Below are 8,121 nucleotides of genomic sequence, written 5' to 3' on the forward strand. Positions count from 1 at the left end.
AGGAACCCTGTGTTGGCCTTCCTGGGCCTGGCTGGTGGACACTCTGGCAGATGGACGTGGGTTTGAACACCCACCCCACCCCCCAATGCCTGGCCCTTTCTGGAGGGGCTGTGTCCAGGAGACAGCTGGCTTGTACCAGGTGACCACCTCAGAAAGCTGTTACCCTCTAGGGATTGGGGACCAAGGCCAAAAGGAGCGAGAGTGGAGCCCAAAGCTGGAGCAGGGGCCTCCTCTTCTGAAGCCATGAAGGCTGCACTGGGGCTTCTTTTCTGGCCCTTTCTGGGTCGGACTGAATGGTGACCCTTAGGGGAAAGAAAGCAGTTCACTCAGGTTTCAGGATTTTGGATTTTGTGCACGGTGGGGGGATGGTGAATGGGCAGAGAAACCGAGAAGATGTGGCATCAACCAGTGACTCCCATCAGGGTCGGGGGACCAGGAATCTCTGAGGCAAGGGCTGTCTTGGGCAGCCCCTGGGGCTCTGGCGATGGAGACCATGGCAGAGATGCTGCAGAGTGAAGTGGAACAGGAGGGCCCGGAGGTGTGATATGTGCACATTGTCAAAGGAAGAGGAGGAACGCCGGTTGGGTTCCGGCTGGCTTTGGTTGGAAGGGCGGAAGCTACGTCTCTGCAGATGATACCCACTTCCCGGATTTAGCTGCCGCTTGCCCTTCCATGGCAAAGGCAGGAGAAGGAGAGAAAACTGCCAGATCCCGTCAAAGGCCAGAGAAGACTGACCCTCTGCTTGAAGTAAACATTGCAAAGAAGCCAAAACGTGTGTGTCCATCTCTAATTAAACAAGTCAGTGACGGACTTAGCGAGGGCTGTGTTTGCTCACGGGTTGCAATGGGCTTGAGACCGTTCAGCTTATTCATCTTACTGTGTTTGTCCATGCGCGGTGACCTTGGTGCTTTGGTGTGGTCGTCTCCTTCCCAGTAAGGGGGACATTGCATGGCTGGTTCCTCACACATGAGTTTGATTTGTGTGTTTGCTATAGGGGTGTGTGCTCGCCAGAGATAGAGAGGAATGTGAGAAATCACCCCCCGGGAGGAAGGCCACATGGCAACCTGTTCTCCATTCTCCTCTTAGGACTTTGGGCACGCATGCACACACGCCCAGTGTGATTTTCTTTCTTTCCTTTTTTTTTTCTCAGTGTGATTTTTCAAGCCACCAGATCCAGAACTTGGAGTGGTTCAGCTGGTCATGTGGGAGCCAGTCCCTTAACCTTCATGCTTCCTACTGACCCATGAGTTTGATTTTTGTTGGAGATGATGCTTTTTTTTTTCCTTTGGAGAGGTTTTTTGCTATAGGGTACATGCGCTAACCAGAAAGAGAGAAACAGAGAGACAGAAAGTGAGAAATCACCCCCCAAGGGGGATGGCCACGCCACAAACCCTTCTCCTCCATTCTCCTCTTGGAATCTTGGGCACACATGCACACGTGCCTGGCATGAGTTTTAAGACACTGGGTCTAGGATTCAAACCATGGTCGACTATGGTGGGAGTCCAGCGACTTAACCACTGTACCATCATCAGCTGGTCCCTTTTTTAGTTTATTCAGTTCTCCTAAGAGAGAGAAAAAGAGAGAAGCACCCCCAAAAGGGTCTTCATGCCATGATCCACCTCAGACTCAGCTGACCCAGATCCCAGGCACACCACGCTCAGTATGCTCAGGGAGGTCCTGGGAGGCAAACCCAGACCCTCTCCCATGTGGTCCAGCTGCGTTACCACCTGTGCTCCCTCCTGGCCCCCAACCACACTTCCTTCTATTGGCACACAGGTTACCGTGGGCAACTTCTTCAGGCTCAAGTTCTAGGTCAACTGCAAACAGTCGGGTGTCCCTGAAATCTGGGCTGCAGCCCCCTCAGCCCAGGCAGGCAGAGAGGTGTCTGGCAGATCTGCCTCTCTGACAGCCACATTCCCCTAAACCCCCAGTGACTGTAGCTGGGATTGTTTCTGGACAGCTGAATTCTCCTGGGTAACACAGAAGCTTTGCTCGTCTTTTCTGCCTTCCAGCTGGTCAGATGCTGCCAGAAGATCACGTTGGCTCCGTCACCCTCAAATAACCCAGTGGAGATGGGGGCTGGGTGGTGAATGAGTGCTTGGTGGGCAGAAATGTTTTCTAAGGACAAGGCTAAAGGGGCTTGCAGTTGAGGACTTGCTTTACTGGAGAAAATGAAAGTTCAGAACTCTGGCTATTTAATAACCTACCTTTTTCCAAAACAATAAGAAAAAAATACCCCATGATATTATTGAATAATGCAAGAATTGCCGCAATAGTTACCCAAGCCTCCGAAATACATGGGGCCTTTATCAAGGCAAAGATGTTTGTAACTAATTTTAAACAATTCTGTTCAAAGAGCTCCTGTTTCCATGAACAGAGATGTCAGCCATTTCGCCGAGAGTTTGAAAAGATTTCAGAAATCAGGGTTAACTGTTTCTTTTTTCCCTCTGCCTGTAAGTTGGAGAATGTACTCCCCAGGACACGTGGACAGCTCGCGCCATTGCCAGTGAGGTGATAGAGTATGTTAGGGATTGACTTGGAAATGAGTATGGACATGGATTATTTTTAACAAGTTAAGCAACAGAAAGCCTTGAATGATGAGATCATGAGTCTTCCCTGGTTATCACTAATAGACGTCAAAGGACTGGGACACTTCAGTCGTAAGTAGCAGTAAACACAGTCAACAGTGGCTTAAACCATTTCCACAGTAATTGTTCACTTACCAAGCCCAAAGTGCAACAGAGTTCTAAGGAAGGTTCGGCAGCTCACCAATTGCATTCAAGAACCCACTCTCTTTTTGCCTTTCCTCTCTGTCATTCTCTGCATGTTGGCTATTTGACCCTGGCCTTGAAACCTCATGGTCATAAGAAGGCTGCCAAAGTCTCGGGCATTATATTTATTTTCAAAGAAGGTAGAATGGGAAAGAGGCAATCACGAAAGATTTTCTTTCAAAAGGGTCTTTTGTTTTAGGTGGGAAAGGGAAGTCCTTCATCAGATTTGCCGTTGCTTCTCATTGAGAAGACCTGGGTCATATGCCCATCCTTCTTGAAGCATCCTCTGGGGCTGGGACAGGAAGGGCCTGCCTTTCACAGACCAAGGATATTCACAGCCTCTTGAAAATAAAATTGGGATTCTGTTAGCATAAAAGAAGGGTGGCAATGGATGCTGCATGGGCGATAGTTTATAGAATATGAAGGCCACAGGGTTCTCACTAAGGCTGTTTTCATCGCAAAGAACAGACATTTTGCTCAGGCTAATTAAAATGAAGCGGAGCTTTATTGTAAGACTGGGGTCAGTAGTTAGTTTCCTTCAGGGCCTGCCAGGGAATGTAAATGAATGAAACAGAAAAGGTGTAAGGGACGTGGAGAAGCAGAGAGCACTGGGGCAGAGTGAGAAACCCAGGCTCCATGCGAAGAGCACACATGATTCGGCTCCAGATGGTTTTATTGCACCGTGGGTCCAGTGTGACCAGATCTTCTCATTTCCAAGACGCAAATCCAACTTTTTACATAAAAATCTCCACAGTTGAGTATGTTGGCTCAAAAATTTTTAAATGATGTGGGAGTCAAATAAAACACCTGTGGTCCAGGTTTGGGTGACGGGCTGCCAGTCGGTAGCCTCTGAAAGACTGGAGAGATGACACAGAAATCAAGTGCAGGCTGATCCAACACAATGATACAGGCTGGGGAGCCTCCAGGGCCCAAGGCAGCTCCCGCCCTGAATCCAAGGCCCGCGTTCCTGCCCTTTTTGAACACTGGCTTCCTTCTATGTCCTTGGAGCTGTTGCATAAGCATAGCTGTGCACATGGCTTCCTCTCACTGTGGCTGCCTGACCTCGGAACGCAGCTCTGCAAATGTATCTGACTCTGCAGCTCAGTGTTCTACCTCCCAGTTCTCAGGGAAAGAAACTGATTGGCCCAGTTTAGTGCTGGCTCCAATCCTGGTCCAATTAAGTTGGGTCAAGGAGGAGTGGTCAAGAGATGCAAATATGCCATCTTCAGCAGGTATCACAGACCGTTGCTGGCATGTCTGGAATCCACAGCATCACATATAGAAACTCTCGAGTTTGTTCATCTTAGCTTGTAGATCATGTCATGGCATGTGGTCAGTATGCATGGGGATATAAAAAATAGTAAGATACATCCTTATCTCCATATGTCACAGTATAGTGGGGGAACATATATAAGCAGGTCAGTACAGTGTGATATGGGCCCTAATGGAAGGATGCAGAGACTGTCATAAGTAGTACATGAGGGAACCAGCAGTTAGCGTAATGGCTATGTCGCTGGACTCCCACGTAGTCGACCGCGGTTCGCGTCTCGGACCCGGTGGCTTAAATCTCACGTCGGGCGCGTGTGCGTGCGTGCCCAAGATCCCGAGAGGAGAATGGAGGAGAAGGGATTGCGGCGTGACCATCCCCCCTGGGGGGTGATTTCTCGCTTTCTGTCTCTATGTCTCTCTCTGTCTGTCTGGCGAGCGCACGCGCCCTATAGCGAAAACCTCTCCAAAAAAAAAGAAAAAAGAAGTACATGAGGGGCTGGTAGGTGTTGTGATGGTTAAGGCACTGGACTCCCATATGGCAGATCATAGTTCAAGTCCTGGACCTGGTGGCTTGTTTTCTCACTTTCCCTCTCTTTCTCTGTCTCTCTCTGATCAAACTGGAAAATAATAATAAAAATAAAGTTAAATAATTATTTAAAAATTAAGCACATGAAGTATTCAGAAGCCCTAGGACACCCTATAGCACCTCCCATCTCCTCAGAGCTTCATGGTTTTAGTGACACTTTAGTCACTGAATCCCACATTTCGAACATCCATCTTTTGGGTCATTGGGAAAATTATGATGCATTTTTGCATAGAAAAACATGTCATGACTTTCCTGGTGACCTAATACATCACATATAATCACTCTAAATTAATAAAAATGTGATGAGAACCACTTCAAATACCCCTACTCCTCACCATGTCAGAGAACAGAGCCCTGTCTAAATGTATTAATAAGAATGCAGTTCCACTCACAGTAGCATCAAAAAGAATAAGATACTTAGGAATAAATTTAACAAAAAGAATGCATAGCATACAAACTACAAAAGACTAAGGACCAGCAGATGGCATAATGGTTACATCACTGGACTCCACGTAGTTGACTGCAGTTCGAGTTCTGGACCCGCAGACTTAAAACTCATGCCAGGTGTGTATACATGCATGCCCAAAATCCCGAGAGGAGAATGAAGGAGAAGGAATTGCAGCATGGCCATCCCCACTGGGTGGGGGGGTGATTTCTTGCTCTCTGTCTCTCTATCTCTCTGTTTGATCAGCACACTCACCCTATAGCGAAAATCTCTCTAAAACTACAAGAGACTTAAAAAGAAAAAACTTACAAAAGACTGCAGAAAGAAACAGAGGATCTAAATAAATGGAGAGACATTCCATATTCGTGGACCAGAAGACTTAAAATTGTTAAGATGTTAATACTCCCTAAACTGACCTATAGATTCAACACAATCCTTATTAAAATCAACTTGCAGTAATTGATAACTCAATTATAAAATTCACACAGGAATGTGAAGGACCCAGAATAGCCCCCCAAAAAATTTCTTGAAAAAAGAATAAAGTTAGAAGACTCATATTTCCTAATTTGGAAACATACTGCAAAGCTACAGTAATCAAGACAGTGTGGTACTGGCATAAGGACAGATATATTGACAATAAAGTCCAGAATAAACTCATGCATGTATGGTCAATTGATTTTCTTTCTTTTTTTTTTTTTTAAGAATTATTTATTTAATTCCATTTATTATTATTATTTTTCAATCTGACCAGACAGAGAGAGAGAGAGAAAGGGAAGGCAAGAAAGCAAGGCGCCAGATCCAGGACTTGAACCATGATTAGCCATGTGGGAATCCAGCACCCTTAGTCACTGCACCACCGGCCAGCCCTGATTTTCTTTTTTTAAGGAAATATTTAATTTAATTTGTTATTATTTTTTAATTTGACCAGAAAAAGACAGAGGGAGTGAAAGACGAGAAAGCAAGCCATTAGATCTGGGACTTGAACCTGTCAGCCATGTGGGAATCCAGTACACCAACCACCACACCAGCCACTGGCCCCATCAATTGATTTTCAGCAAAGATGCTAAGACAATTCACTGAGAAAAGCCTAGTCTTTTTTTTTTTTTTTTTAGAGAGAGATTTTTGCTATAGGGCACATGTGCTTGATGGAGAGACAGAGAGACAGAAAGTGAGAAGTCACTCCCTGGGGAGATGGCCATGCCACAATCCCTTCTCCTCCATTCTCCTCTCGGGATCTTGGGCATGCATGCACACACACTGGCATAAGTTTTATTCATTTTTTAAAAATTTTTCTTTTTTTTTTTTTTTTTTTTTTAATTTTGACCAGAGAGAGAGAGAAAGTGGGAAAGTGAGAAAGCAAGCCACCAGGCTGGGGACTCGAACCATGGTTGGCCATGTGGGAGTGTCCAGCGCCTTAACCACCATGCCACTTCTGGTCCCACCAGCATGAGTTTTAAGTTCCCAGGGCTGGGACTCAAACCACGGTCGACTGCATGGAAGTCCAGTGACATAACCATTACACTTTCTGCTGGTCCCAGAATAATAATTTTTTCAGTCATCAAGCTGCTAGGAATTCACTGAAAATGTGGTTTCAGATTACCTTCAGGAAAAGAGCAGGAGTGTTAACCAGAGAGAAATACAGAAATCAACCATTGTGGGGCCAACAGATGGCATAGCAGTTATGTTGCTGGACTCCCATGTGGCCATCCATGGTTTGAGTCCGGAGCTTGGGGCTTAAATATCACACTGGGTCATGTGTGTGTGTGTGTGTGTGCCCAAGATCCCGGGAGGATAATGAAGGAGAAGGGATTGTGCCATGGCCATCCCCCTGGGAGGGTGATTTCAAACTTTCCCTCTCACTGTCTCTGTCTCTTTTCTCTCTAGTGAGTGCATGTACTCTAAGATAAAAACCTCTTTAAAAAATAATAAAATCAGCCATTGTAAAACCTACAGAACCACATGGGTTGCAGAATTCCTCCATGCTCCTCCTATTCTGAATTTCAGGCCAGAATAAAGGGGAAGTCACAGTTCAAAGAGGTTTTTCTTTCATAGGTGGATATTATATCCTACCCAACTTGGGATTCAGTGTTGTACAGCAATCGAGAGTGCGTCACTAGAAGGATATACTTTCTGACCCTGAATCTTCATTCTCTCTTTTCCCAGGTCAACTCTCAGGCTACCTTCCTGTGCCTTGTCTTCTTACCTATGTAATGGAGATAATAGCTAACTCGTTTGAGGTTTAAATGAGTAATGTGTGCAACAGTTTAGCACATGAACTGGTACCCAGTTAAACGATAATTAAGTTTTAGCTATCATGACAATTACTGCTGTTTGGGGAAAGAACTCTAACTTAGATCCTGGCTCTGTCCCCCTTCTTAGCTTAGAACTGTCCAGTATTATGGCAGATGCTTCATGAAGAACCCACTGGATGAAACAGCAAGGAATAGAAAGTAATATCAGGGTCAGCAAGTGGCATGGTGATTAAGGCGCTGGACTCCCACCTGGTTGACCTTAGTTTGAGTCCCAGTGGCTTGAAACTCATGCTGGACTTGCATATGTGCATGCCCAGAATCCCAGGAGGAGACTGGAGGAGAAGGATCATGACATGGTCATCCCCACTGGGGGTATTTCTCACTTTCTCTCTCTCTGTCTCGGTCGACTACATAGGAGTCTCTCTGGCAAGTGCATGTGCTCTGTGGCAAAAATCTTTAAAAAAAAAAAAAAAAGGAATGGCATGGAGTGGCCAGTAGAGATCTAGATCTCTTCACCGCACATAGGGAGCTATGTACCACGATGTATGAGAAGACTTCAAAAAGTTCATGGAAAATGAAATTAAAATACAAATTGACTTGGGTGTGAAAAAAATTCGAAGTCCATGCATTTTTTTCATATGTATTTTCCATGAACTTTTTGAAGACCCATCAGTGAAATTGTCTGGACTCCAAGTTTGTTTGTTTGTCTTACTTTGCCAGAAGGTGCATGTGTTTGCCAGAGACACAGAGAGGAAGTGAGAAAACACCCCCCATGGGGGATGGTCATGCTGAAATCCC

The sequence above is a fragment of the Tupaia chinensis genome, unplaced genomic scaffold (genome assembly GCF_000334495.1).
Source record: "Tupaia chinensis unplaced genomic scaffold, TupChi_1.0 Scaffold000320_1, whole genome shotgun sequence".
In the NCBI taxonomy this organism is placed as follows: Eukaryota; Metazoa; Chordata; class Mammalia; order Scandentia; family Tupaiidae; genus Tupaia; species Tupaia belangeri.